Here is a 14,499-nt window from a genome sequence, read left to right as displayed (position 1 = left end):
TGTCTATTGCGATGTTTTAATTGAATAACGACGTTTTCTGTAAATTATCAATACTTGAGTTTTTCTAAAGATAGACGTTTTCGATAAATTCTTTCAAAATGAAATTTATAAATGATATTTGGCCTTTCTTAAAGCAAATCAAGATAACGTTTTAAAAATAAGGACGATTATTGATAGAAGATAGTTAAATGGTTTTCTGTGCCATCGACATAACTAATGCCATCTTCGAGATTTGACCATAACGCTTAGGTCAGGTTTAGGGGGTTACATTTATTGGTATCAGAGCCACTCGTCATACCTCTTGAGCTATGATTGGGTAACCTCAACGAGGATGATAAGTCTTTAAAGGGGTGAATGTAACACCCTAAACGAATCCCATATCAGCAAAGCATAGGAGAGACTTGAGCTATATAAAGCGGAAGCAACACCTAAGTGGTAAGAGGAATTTTGGGTGTATGGGCACTCCCAAAAACAAAGCTAGGAGGACCATATGCACCTGAAGCGGACAATATCTTACCGGGCTTGGTGGTGGCTATGACAGTTGTGTTGCAACAAGCAGAGTTTGATATCGCAATATAGGAAGCAGAGCACAAGAATCCCAAGACTATCTTCAGTGTCACGACACAACCAAGGGATGTGGGGACACACCCTTGAAGCTACCCTGAGTACGAGCATACTGCCTTCGATGTCACGACACAAGCACTAGGGTGTCGTGACATCAGTCCTGTATGGGAAGTAATTACGATCTAGGGCATTTTGGTCTGCACAGTCAAATATTAAGTATGAGAGCGTTAGCTGACCTAGGGTTGAGGACGATGATAACCTTAACTCAATGAATAGGCTCTTAAACACTTGTTAAATGACAGCTTTCATACTTTATAATTTTCTTTGTAATTTCAGTTTTTAGTTTTTCCCCCTTTTTTTAGGCTTTAGCTTATTTTCAATTTTGCTACTTGCATTTGTCGGGAGATCTGATTTTTGGATCTTGATCAACTCTTTGTAGATTTTGTGCTTCAATCAATATGATTCAGGATTCTTTTAAACGTTCGCCTCTTGATTCGTTATTAATGTATAACATTCTGAATAAAGGCCTAGTCAGAACAGTGGTTTCGAGACCACAAATCCGAATTGGAAATAATTATTTTATGATTATTATAAGGCCTATGATATGTTTATATGTTTGTGTAAAATTTTCATTAGGAAATTTTATGTCTAAAGTGCTTAATTTGGCTTTAAGGACTAAATTGAATAAATTGTAAAACTTGAGTTCTAGAAGCTTCATGCATGAAATTGAATTGAATTATTAATTAGAGGTCCTTAAAGAGTAATTTGACCAAGGTCTAAAAATTTGGACAAAAATGGGCTTGTATGTTAAAATTTGAAAGAATAGTAAAAAGGGCATTTTAATCATTTTGTAATTAAAAGATTAAAAAGGGAAAAATAAAGCCAAAAACCCTTGTCCATCTTCTTGTTTGGCTGAATGTAGCAAGGGGGAAGCCATGGTTAGGGTTTTCAAGCTTCCAAGCTCAATAGTAAGTACTCCCGAGGCCCATTTTAACGTTCTATGCATTTTTGAAGTCCCGGGAACATGATCTACTCATTTCTACTAGTAGTTTGAGCTAGGGTTTATGTTTGAAAAATTGGCTCATGCATGACATGTTAGTATTTTGATGTTTAATGGTAGAATATGAAAGATTAAAGCTTGATAAACATCTTTTACTAGGTGATTTTTCATGAAAACACCTAAAAAGGACTAAAATGTAAAAGTTGTAAAATGGGTAGTAAATGTGTGAAATGAAAGAGAAATGTGGGCTGCTATAAGAGTAAAAATGGTTCGGATAGGATTAAAAAATAAAGAAATTGAATGAAAATCATTTTACGAGCCTAGGAACTAAAGTGCAAATATGTGAAAGTTTAGGGGTCAAAATGAAAATTTTTAAAAATATGATTTTTGGACCCATATGAATAATGTGACTAATTAGTAAGCTAAATGCGATATTATAGATCAAGGAAAACAAGAGTCAGACTTAGAACGAGGTTAAACAAGGTTATGGACTAATTCGGAATAAGTAGTACTCGAACCCGAGGTAAGTTCATATGATGAAATAAGTAAGTTGTTGATGTTATTGTTGTTTATGGCTGAAATCTAAATTGGTATGTTAATTTAGTTGTGATGAATTGATTAGAATATGAAAAAGTGAAATGAAATGAAAGCTTTTACTATGGTGAGTATACATAATTAACGTAATGTTTTACCATGTGTTTAATGCTTAAATTTTATTATGGAATGTGCTTTGATTATCCCATGAATATGTGGTTGATGTTATCAATGGGCAATTGGTACTATTGTAAGCCTGAATGACATATGGCCATTAAATACGACATCACGAGCAAGTATGCCATGTGCAGGTGAGAAAGAATCCCATTTGAACCTTAGGAATAGTTTAGGATACAAGTGACATGTCACTAGGAATTAAGCAATCCGAGCTCGTTGAAAGGTCTAAGTTCGTGATATGTATGAGATTCTGAACTTGTTGAGTGGTCCAAGTTCGTGAGATATGTGGCATCCGAGCTCATTGAGTGGTCTAAGTTCATTGTGGATGCGATGCCTGTGACTGAGTTCCGGGCAACGGTCTTAAGTGTTCTACCGGTAGTTAGGTAATCCTTGAGAGGTCGGATACCTATTAGCTTTTGTGAGCAGCCCGTGTAGTTTTACCTAGATCGGTTACTATATGTGTAAGGTTTCGTGTATCCAATAGTATTCCAAGTGTTCAACGGGTATTGATATGTAATGAATGTAATGAAAGTCCCAAGAAGGGCATGTTAAGAGGTACGGTTATGTGATATACTACGATGAGCACAGGTATGTACGCTAAATTCATGAGTAATACTTCGATGAATGATGACTTGTGATGAGGAAGCATATGTATGTGTATATATATGATAAACAAGTGAAAAGGGTTGATTTGTGAACCATCCTTATGCCTATGATTATGAAATTTTTTGCAATATCATGTTAACTTACATTGTGTAATTGAATAGGGGATCCATGAAATGATGAGTCCATGATCAATGTGACAATGAACTTATGTTAGTTATTATGAATTTGCACTATAATAGTGTTGGACAGCAGCACTTATGTGACTTTGAAAATCCACCAAAAATTGTGGAAATTGAATTAGAAACTGAATAAGATATGAGATTAAATCTTATTGAGTCTAGTTTCACATAGAGGGAACAGAGTAAGTGAGATATTTGAACTTTTGTGAGACAGAGTCAGGGTGATTTCGGGCTCCCCTGTCTCAACTTTGGAAAATTTCTAGAAATTGTACAAAAATACTTATGGATTAAAAATTATATGAATAAGCCCTTAATGAGTCTATTTTCAATAGAATCAGATGGGAACATTATCTGAACCCCGTCCTAAAAGATAATTAATTTTTAGTGAAGAGAGGTTGGAACTACCAAATAGCGAAACAGAGGACACTTTAAAGAATAAATTGCACTTATTGGCTAGACCAAAAATTCTAGAAATTTTATGGTAAGAAGATAAATGAGTCTAGTTTCAGGGAAAATTTACGGATCTTAATTTGGAGTTCTGTAGCTCCAGATATAAATAAATTAGTAATTATGACTCGAGAAAACAGCATGACCAGAAAATAAGTAAAAGTGTAATTATGATTGTCTTTCCATGTAATCATGTTAATAATTTGCTTATTATTTTCATATGGACTTACTAAGCTTTAAGCTTACTCCCTACTCTCCATCTCTTTAGTGTTGTCAGGTTGGCTCGGGGTTGGAGATCGTCGGAGGCAGCATCACACTATCAAGCCATCCCCTTTGGATTGTTAACATGTATAAGTTAAGCATACACAAGTGAGTGGCATGTATAGGGACTTAGTCTTCGATATATGTGTTTCATGAATTGGCCAAATGTATTGGCTTATAATGTTTCAATTCTATATAGCCATGAGATGTGGCTTATATTGATTAATGGGTTGTAACCCTATTATATGTACATGCACAACTTAAAATTTTCATGTGATGTGAGTATGTGACTTGCTATGGTGTGCAATGTCTTAGACAAGCATGTTATTCTACGCATGTGAAATATGTTGGTATTTTATAAAGTTATGAGTTAGCCTTGAGTATGAATGTTTGATGATTAAGTTGAAATCTCTTGGTATGATGGTTACCATGGTATAAAAGTATAAGTGATATTATAATAGACAAGGCCAAATGAGTGTGAATTGGTGTGTTTAACTTAGTATAAAATGAGTATGTAAAATACATGTATCATGACATGCAAATGCGATGCTTGTGACCTAATTGAAGATGTTTAATCATTAAATTGATGTCATGTTATATGTTATGGATTTTGTATAAATGTGTGAGGGTTTATGGTTGACCAAGGCTTGGAAAATAGCCTAAATGTTGGCCACATGGGCAGAGACACGGCTGTGTGTCTCAGCCGTGTGGGGGACACGGCCTTAGCACATGGGCGTGTGACTTGGCCGTGTGACCCTATTTCATTGTTGATGTCATAAACAGAGAGTTACACGGGCTGAAGGCACAGATGTGTCCCAAGCCACATGGGCGTGTGTGATTACATGGCCTAACCCACACGGGTGTGTGACTCTCTAAACATGGAAAATTTCCTAAGCATTGTAAAATTTCCAAAAGTTCTCGGTTTAGTCCCAAACTGCCTTTAATACATGTTTAGAGCCTCGGTAGCTCATGTAAGGGACATTATGCATGTGTTTGAAAAGTTTTAGTTTGAACAAAATTTTATGGCCTAGTTTTATGAAATGGTGTACGTTTAAGTCTGGTCACTCCTCGAACAATGTCCCGGCATCAGATACGGGTAAGGGGTGTTACATAATGTTTATCTTTTGTATCAAGTTTATTGTGTTTTTGAGATCCATGAGGAACTAAACTTCTTATAGGGGATTAGCGAGTGAAGGTATGATTAATTAATTATTGTGCAGGGTTTTCTTAGCAGATCAATTGTTTGAGAGAGGAAGAACTTAAACCCTAGGCTTGATGACCCTATGAAGTCATCTAGGTGGGAATTAACCCAAAAGTATGGACTATCCGTGAACACCTTAGGCCCGAACTGGTCTGGATTGTGAGGTTGAGAGATAAGTAGCTCTTGTTGACTCGTTAGTCTAGTGGAAGATCGAGAGATCTTGCTAGGGTAACGACTAGTTGGTTGAGCAAAGAACCTGAAGCAACAGTTAGTTATAATTATCGAAACAAGCTAATCACCCATACTTCGATCTGATTCAGTTTCTATATTAAATTTCCCAAAGTCCTTTTCTTTATATTACTTTATTCTTTATTTACAAAAATACCAAAAATCTTTCTTTATGTTTATTCGTAATATAATTTATTTAAACTACTAATAAACTGTATTTTTGCTTAGGTTAGGGTTAATTTAGTGCTCGCCTCCCTTAGGTACGATTGTCGGAGTACTCACCTACTTTGTTGTAACTATATTACAACCTAACCTATATACTTGCGGACACTACCTATTTGATATATTTTGTGTAGGATTCTTACTTTGGACGTTGGTACGTCAAGAGCTTGTCAACCGCTGATCTTATTCCAACTAACATAGCCATCTGACCAGGAACATTTATTAACATAACTACATAACTGTACACACTCACCCTATACACCGAAAGATGCACTTGGGTGAGGCCTACTCTGCCAATCATACTACCTTAGGACTATGTGCCAAACCTTGTACCCATCAGAACTGGGGGGTTATAGTTATTCTGCCAAAAAATAGGGAGAATTTATTCTCAACTTATAAACATATTTTTTAGAATAACAAGCTTACTAGTTTCTATTAAAGAAAAGAGAAATTTCATTTTCACCCCAAAAGGAAATTTTTTTCTAGTTCTTTGTTTTGATTCAATTGGTTTGAACCTAGACTCGAAGCAGTTTGTGGTACGAGAATAGCAGAGAAGATCATTTGGTTGAAAGCCAAAAAGCATCAAGTATTTGTTTATCCAAAAACACATGTACGAATTTAGTTAAGGTTTATTGCTATAAATATCACAAACCGGGTCGATGTTTAAAATTTTAATTTTCCTCTGTGCAAGAAATCCATTTTCAAATCGATTTTTTTCAGCAAGGACTTGTACTCTACCTACTGTATTTTGCTATCAATTTTAACTTTTGAGAACAACTATTTCCCCTATTCTACATACACCGCCAACCTCGTAAATTGTCCTCTTGTGTTGTCTTCTGTGTTCCAGTCAATCTTAGCCACCGATTGTGACACCCCTAATTTGACCCTAGTTGAAAAGTGGTTTCGGGACCACAAAATCAAGTCATAAAAATAATTAGCCGTCATATTTTATGTTTATTATATGTGAATATGAATGTGTGAAAGTTTTAAGCTTCGATTTAGTTAATTGCATATGAATTTAGTTAATAGGACTTATGTATGACACTTTTAAAATGTGATAGTTAATCTATAAGGATCAATTAATGCATGTCATATGAATAAAGGGTTTGCATGTCAAATATCCATTATTATTGAGTAGTGGCCGGCCATGGATGGGTCATTGATGATAATATGAATTCTTTTATTAGCACTATGAGTTTAGAAAATAAAAGAATGAATTAAGAATGATACAACATGAGGTGAGTGGGAGGAGAAACCAAAGTTGTCTCCCCCTTACTCCCCATTGCCGTGACTAGTGAAAGAGGAGAAAAACAAAGTTCTTTCTTTGTTGTTCAACTTGGCCGAATAGAAGAAGCAAAGGAGGGGAAGAAAATTCGGTCACTTGAATCCTTAGGAAGGTTAGTACATTGTGTTGAAATTGTGAAATAATTACTTGTTTTAGGTAAATTATCATGGTTCTTGCTTAGCCCATGCAAAAATTTCCACTAATGATGGGTGAATAGAGCCTTCGGCTAAGGTTATAAGGGAAGAAATTTTGATTGCTTTACTTGAATCTTGATGATGAATGTATTGAGGAAAGAACTTGGTCTTTCTAAAAATATGAATGGTTAAAGTTCATACTAGTAATAGCCGAATTAAAGAATGCTTGATGTCATGAGAAAATGCTGTTCATGTTAATTGGATGAGAAAGGGTAGTTGGCTGAAGTAGAGTCTAGCAAATGAGCACATATGTGCACTAGTTGCTAAATGAGGAAAAATCAGCTAACAAGGGAGTACTAAGGCCGAATATGATTTTGAATATTAGTGGTGTAGTTGCCGAATTTGAACTATGAAGTTATTGAGTAATGTGTGTGTTTTAAGTGATAGAATTCAGTGAATGCTTGGAATGTGATATGTATGAATTATGTGTTAAATTAAGGTTTGCTAAGCTAGCTATTAAGATGAAGTGCAAATGTTAGTATTTGATTGCTAGTGTATATATGTGTATTAGCCGAGCTTTGAATTTAAATAATGGTTGGAGCACCATGTGTTGTAATAAGATTGTTTGAGTGAAATCGTAGATATTTATATGATGAATTCGATTGTGGATATACATGCTTAAATAAGATGCACACATGAATGAATAGATAGCTTGGTGTTGCATGTATTCGGTCATAAAGGTGCACATGAAGAAATGTTAGATTAATTGTATTAAATTGCTCAATGTGATTAAAAATGCGTATGACCATTTTGTGTTTGAGCTAAAGGTGGCCACATGACCTATCAAACTCCTTGTCATATTCGGCCATAAGCTAGCATAATGAGACTTTAATAAGTTAAATTTGTTTGAATTAGCTCAAGAGCTTAGAGGACCAAAGTTGGATAAGGGAAGGGAAAAAGTGATCGAATAGCCACCGAGATCGTTCGACCACATCCGAGGTAAGTTTTAAGTGTTTAAACGTTGAGTAAATTCAATTATAATAGGACATGATGAGTTGATTTAGTAAGATATGACGTGGCCATGATATGTTCTAAGCTCAAATGGTAAGTTCTTAAGTGTTTGAGCTTGGGAATTTAAGGGTAATTTGAAATAGTCTACTTCGGACAGCAGCAGTAAGGTGACTTTAGAAAATCACCATAAATTTATGGACTTGAATTAGAGGCTGAATGAGACATGAAATTAAAGCTTAATGAGTCTAGTTTCTTATAAAAGAAACCGTGTAAGCAAAGGAATTTCCGATAATGAGATATTTAAAGTTGTGTGAGACGGTGTCAAAATGACTCCGAAATCCCCTATTCTGTATTTATAAAATCATTATAAATTGTACAAAAACGGTTATAAGATAAAATTTATATGCTTAGACTCCTTAATGAGTCTAGTTTCAAATGAAATCAAATACAACACATTTTGAATTCTGTAAAATGAGAAATTTGATTCGTAGTGAAGAGTGGTCAGATTAGTCAAACAGTGAAACAGGGGAAACTTTAAGAAAAATCTGGTATTGATTGGCCAAACCTAAAATTCTGGAAATTTTATGGATGGAAGATATACGAGTCTATATTCAGGAAAAATTAACGGAAAGTGATTTGGAGTTTTGTAGCTCCAGTCATAAATAATTTAGTGACTATTGCTCAGGAAAAACAACTTGTGCTGAATTTGAGATTATGTTGTGAACCTTGATAAACTTGTTTTAGTTGCTCACAAGCTATTGATTAAACCCATACTTGAATTCTAAATCGTGATATTGTAAGTTTATGAGTATTCGAATATGAAATGATAGTATGGCCTAATGGCCGATGTGATGAATGTGAAAGTGTATATATGTGATAAGGCCTAATGGCCGATGTGATGAATGTGAAAGTGTATATATGTGATAAGGCCTAATGGCCGATGTGATGAATGTGAAAGTGTATATATGTGATAAGGCCTAATGGCCGATGTGATGAATGTGAAAGTGTATATATGTGACAAGGCCTAATGGCTGATGTGATGAATGTGAAAGTGCATATATGTGATAAGGCCTAATGGCCGATGTGATGAATGTGAAAGTGTATATATATGTGATAGGGCCTAATGGCCGATGTGATGAATGTGAAAGTGTATATATATGTGATAGGGCCTAATGGCCGATGTGATGAATGTGATAAGTCCCGAAGGGCATTTGAGTCAGTACTATATCCGGGTTAAAACCCCGCAGGCTTTATGCGAGAATATTATCACTGATTAATGTCCGTAAGCTTCGTGCTCGTACTATATCCGAGCTCTAAAGACCCGATGACTACGTGTGGGGATTTTGTCCGGGTAAGACCCGATAACTTCGTGTGGAGATTATGTCCGGGTAAGACTTCGTAATAAGAATTGCTTATAAATATATTCAATGCGAAAGGTTAAACAGGTATGTACTCCAAGTTTATATGTGAGCTTGATTTGCACTAAATCATAAGGTAGTTATGTGATGCATACGAGAGCAATCTATGAGGCTATTCCTATGATTATGTGACATCGGATCAGTGTGAGAGGTGATGTGAAATCATACGATATATCTATGTCACATGAGCTCACTTTTATGTGAAAGTTTATCTGCCTATTGTATATGATGAGATGTGCGTATTCGGTAAAGGGATGGTATGCCCGAAGGAAGAGTGAAATAAAAATACAAACAACTATGTTATAATTTGATTGTTATCTGTTGACACTGCTTAAAACTTACTAAGCATTGTAATGCTTACTCCGTTTACTCTGTTTCCTCTGTTTTATAGATCTCATTGCGAAGCTACAGGCTCGGGGATCCACTGTTTGGTACTGCTATGTTTTGGATTATCTTATGGCATGTATAAAATAGACTAGTGGCGGAAGAATATTTTGGTTAATGTATATAGCCATGCGAAAATGGCTTATATATGTTTGAGCATAATGTTATAATCATTTGGTATGGAATGGTTAATCACTATCATAATTTGTGCTATTTATGCTAAAAGGGCGAGTTGAATCATGAAAACTATGAAATAGGTAAAGTCTACCTTAAAGGCAGATGCTGGCAGCAGCAGTGATGTAGATTTGGAAAATCACTAAAAATAGTGGGATTGGAATTAAATAATGAATAAATTATGTAAACGAACCTTAATGAATCCATTTTCATAGGAAAGTAACGAAACGATCATATGGACAGTATGTTAAGAGATATTCAGGTTCTCGTGAGACAGGGCCAGAACGGTTTCTGGACTCCCTGTTCCGACTTTGGAAATTCATTACAAATTAACCAGAGATAATTAGGAGTCATGCCATATATGTATAGATTCCTCTATGAGTCTAGTTTCTATGGAAACCAACGGCATCAGTATTGAAGCTCTGTGCAGGGAGATATCCAAGTCGTAATGCGCAAAGGTCAGTGTAGTCGATCCCTGTATCATGGGAGACTTTGACTAATAAACTGTACTAATTGGCCCAACCAAAAATTCTAGAAAAAAATATGTAGATGGGCATATGAGTCTAGTTTCAGGGAAAAATCACAAAACTGATTTTCGAGTTGTGAAACTCAAGATATGATTTTTAAGGTGACAGTGACGCAGTTAGCCAGCTTGCCTGGAAAATTTTTAAAATGGACTTCGATAGTAAGCGAAATTAGTCTGTGAACCCCTCGTGTCCGACTCCGGCAACGGTCTCGGGTACGGGGTGTTACACCGATCTAATGGCACTACCAATGAATCTTAATAGGCTTCTGGTATACATTCCCTCCAACAAACCCGATAATCAAATCCAAACCAATAGGCTTTGTGGTAGATGTTGATCGATCGAGAAGGAGGTGTCCATGGTTGCACAATGAGATAATGGCCAAAAATCATCCACAGCCCTCCAGACAGTGCGTATAAGTATTCATCATTGTCTTGGAACTTCATTGAGAAATAATCATTCTCTAAATCAATAATTTGTAAAGTTTGTTTTGTCTTCCACGATACTTGTAATCTATTCAACATAGTCAAATGGGATAAGTCTTCTCCCAAGCAATCTCATAATCAAAGTTTGTGCCATACGCTTATCAATGAACTTATGCACCCGATTGAAATGGTAATAGTCGGAATTCCATCAACCAATTCATTTTTAGCATCCCCTTCAGCCAATTCAAGATCTACTTCCTATTGCATTTTCATCGTTTCGGTCAAATTGCCAAATAACTTATCCTTCCATGAGCTTTTGACCGCATTAGCATCATTCACTTTCAGCCCCTTATTATCCACAATGGCATCATCCAGATCAGGTGGTTCCTTTAGCCTATATCGATCTTTTTTTTTAAAATTCTTCCCACATTGTCATTGATTTCAGTCACATATTGCTCCATATTCCCATAGTTGAAATTATGGTCTGTACTTGATTAGTAGAAGAAGAGATGAAGTTTGTGGCTTTTGGTAACTTTTAGAAGACCTACCTTGATAAAAAAAATTCGATTTGGCTTCTAAAGAGCAAGATTTATTACTTATGTATTAAAATAGTTAAATATAAAATATAGAATAGTAAAAATCTAAACTTTAAATTAGAAAGACTAATAATAACTCCTGTAAAAAATAAGTCATCTTCAAAATAAGCAAATATTTTTCATTCTTTGTACTAAAAACTAAATTTATTTCTCATTTTCGTTGTAGGTGAATAAACACATTTATTTTTATAAATTAAAAATATATAATACATAATACATAATACATTTTATGTCGGTAATATTTAATAAATAATATTTTACGAATAAAAAAATTATAATAATATAAAAATTTATAACTATATTTGAAAGTAAATTATAATATCAAATTAAAATATAAAAGGGTAAAACAATATACATCAATTACAATAATGGTTCATGATAAGTACGAAATAATGATAAGGTAAAAAAGAAAGTACAAAATAGTATTTGCTTCACAGAGAATAAGCAACTTGGCTAAATTAGAAAGATATGCTGCTTTTTTTAATTAGGGAAATAGGTTGTTTCTGGAGAGAGTGTGTGAAAGAGCGTCTAGTTGGGCACGCTTTCCTACCAATTGTACAGATATGGACGTGCTTTCCACCAATGGTCATTCCCCGATAGCTTTTTGGACAATAGCAACAGTAAAATTTTTGAAGGGCCCCAACGGTATTTTTTTCTATAAATACCAAGCCTTTTACATTCTTTTCACTCAAATCTAACTCTCTCAATTCTTTCTAAACTCTCAACTTTCTCAACTCTTTTAATTCTCTAAATTTTCATAAGTTTTATTCTAAATTTTTCGATATGTTTGTTTAAAAATACTATAATTTTATTTAATTATTTCGTATAATATTAGTTTCGATTAAATTTTCACAAATGACAACCTCTCTGATTCGTTTCGACGACAAGCACATTTTCATGCTCAAGCAATAATGCTAAGACGAAATTTTAAATTTCGTTATTTTAAATTAAGTTAAATTTAAAGTTTTTATTTTTAAAAATATTTTAAATTTATTTATTTTGTCAATATAAATAGGCGAATGATCATGTTTTGGAGGGGTTCATACATAACATGTCAAAGAGCCCAGATACTGAAATTCATAGTTACTTGCAAGATGTGGGATTCTTGCGTGCGTCTTATATGCTCAGGGGCTGCAAACTTGATCCTACATTCATTAGCGCGTTGGTGGAAAAATTGAGGCCTAAGACATACATTTTCTGTCTTCCATGAGGTGACTGTACAATCACACCCGAGAACGTAGCTTTACAACTAGGTTTATCGATGGATAGGTCAATTGTCACAGGGTTAACGTTTGTTCCAGGTAAAATGGACCTTTATGAAGCATTTTGGGGGAAGGTGTCAATTATGTTTTACTGTGGCCAAATAGATATGAAGTGGTTCGAGACTAATTTTAAAGATCTTCCTACAGATGCGCTCGATGTCGTCAAAGAACAATATGCTCGAGCATTCATTCTGAGGTTAATTGGGGGCATTCGAATATCCGATAAATCTCAAAATTTGGTACAATAAGGTGGCTACTACACCTGGTCAACTTTAAAGAAAGCATACGACTCAGTTAAGGATCAGCTGTGTTGGTCACGTTGCTCTGGGAGTTGTGTCGTGTAACACCCCTTACCCGTACTCGAGGCCGAGATAGGGTACGAGGCGTTACCGAACAAACATACAAACATTAAACTAAAATACGGGCCATAAAATTTCATTCATATTTCAAAACGTTCATTCACTGACACATAGTCCCTTATTTGAGTCTACGAAGCCCAAAACATACTTTAGAAAGGGTTCGGGACTAAATCGAGAACTTACGAAAATCTTGGAAATTTCATGCTTTAAGGCTCCACACGCTTGTGTCCCAAAGTCGTGTTCCATACACGGCTGAGACACATGGTCGTGTCTCTGCCTGTGTGGAATATACCTAGACTATTTTCCAAGCTTTGGTCAACCTTAATCTCTTACACACTTATACAAAATCAAAAGCATATAACATGGTATTCATTTAATGATTAAATATTCTCAATTAAACCACAAACATAGCATATGTATGTCATCATACATGTGTTTCTCATACTCATTTTACCTTGTTTATTGTAGTACCACTTATACATTTATACCAAGATTCTCATCTTACCAAATATCTTTAGCTTAATCATCAAGCATTCATATTTAAAACTAGATCATATCTTTATAAAATACCACAATTCAGATGCGCAAAATAACATGTTTGCCTGAAACATTTCAATTCAAGTCCATACCCAACAAGCATTACATTGAGACTAGTCATATATATATATACATGTCATGATACATATCATTCTCTTTCTGTTTTCTTATAAACACATATCATTTATTTCATTATATCAATATTTCATATACCATAGTTTCCATGTATTCCACATATATTTATTTTTCTCCTCCTCCTCTCCATTCCATATCCTTAATGTATATAGCATTCTTGTAAGTAAGATTTCACAATTTACTAATAAATGCTCACATCAAACTGTCCACACGAGTCATAGTCACTTACTTATTTATAACTCGAGCTACAGAGCTCCAAATTAAGATCTGTAAATTTCCCCTGAAACTAAACTCATATATCTTTCCACCATAAAATTTTCATAATTTCTGATTTAGCCAATTAGTACAGTTTATTCATTAAAATTTCCTCTATTTCACTTTCTGATAGTTCTGACCTCTCTTCACTAAAAATTAATTATCTCACAGTACAGAACTCGGATAATGTTCTTGTTGATTTATCTTGAAAATAGACTCATTAGGTATTTTAAAAATATAAGTTTAAGCCTCTAATTATTTTTATCTAAATTTTTGTGATTTTCCAAATTTAGAATAGGGGATCACGTAATCATTCTGAACCAGTATCACAAAAACATAAATATCTCAAAATATAGATCTCCTTTTCTTTATCTATTTCTTTTATATGAAAATAGACTCATTATGATTTAATTTGATATCTCATTCAGTCTCTGATTCAATTTCTACTATTTTTGGTGATTTTTCAAAATCACATCACTGCTACTATCCAAAACAGTTTTATTGCTAATTCACTCTTTCACACTTTCTTTGTATTAACCTCATTTTAACATACATATCACAAATCATTTTCACCACATTTC

This window comes from Gossypium hirsutum, chromosome A02, assembly GCF_007990345.1.
Source record: "Gossypium hirsutum isolate 1008001.06 chromosome A02, Gossypium_hirsutum_v2.1, whole genome shotgun sequence".
NCBI lineage: Eukaryota > Viridiplantae > Streptophyta > Magnoliopsida > Malvales > Malvaceae > Gossypium > Gossypium hirsutum.
Note: the sequence above shows the minus strand (reverse complement) of the source record.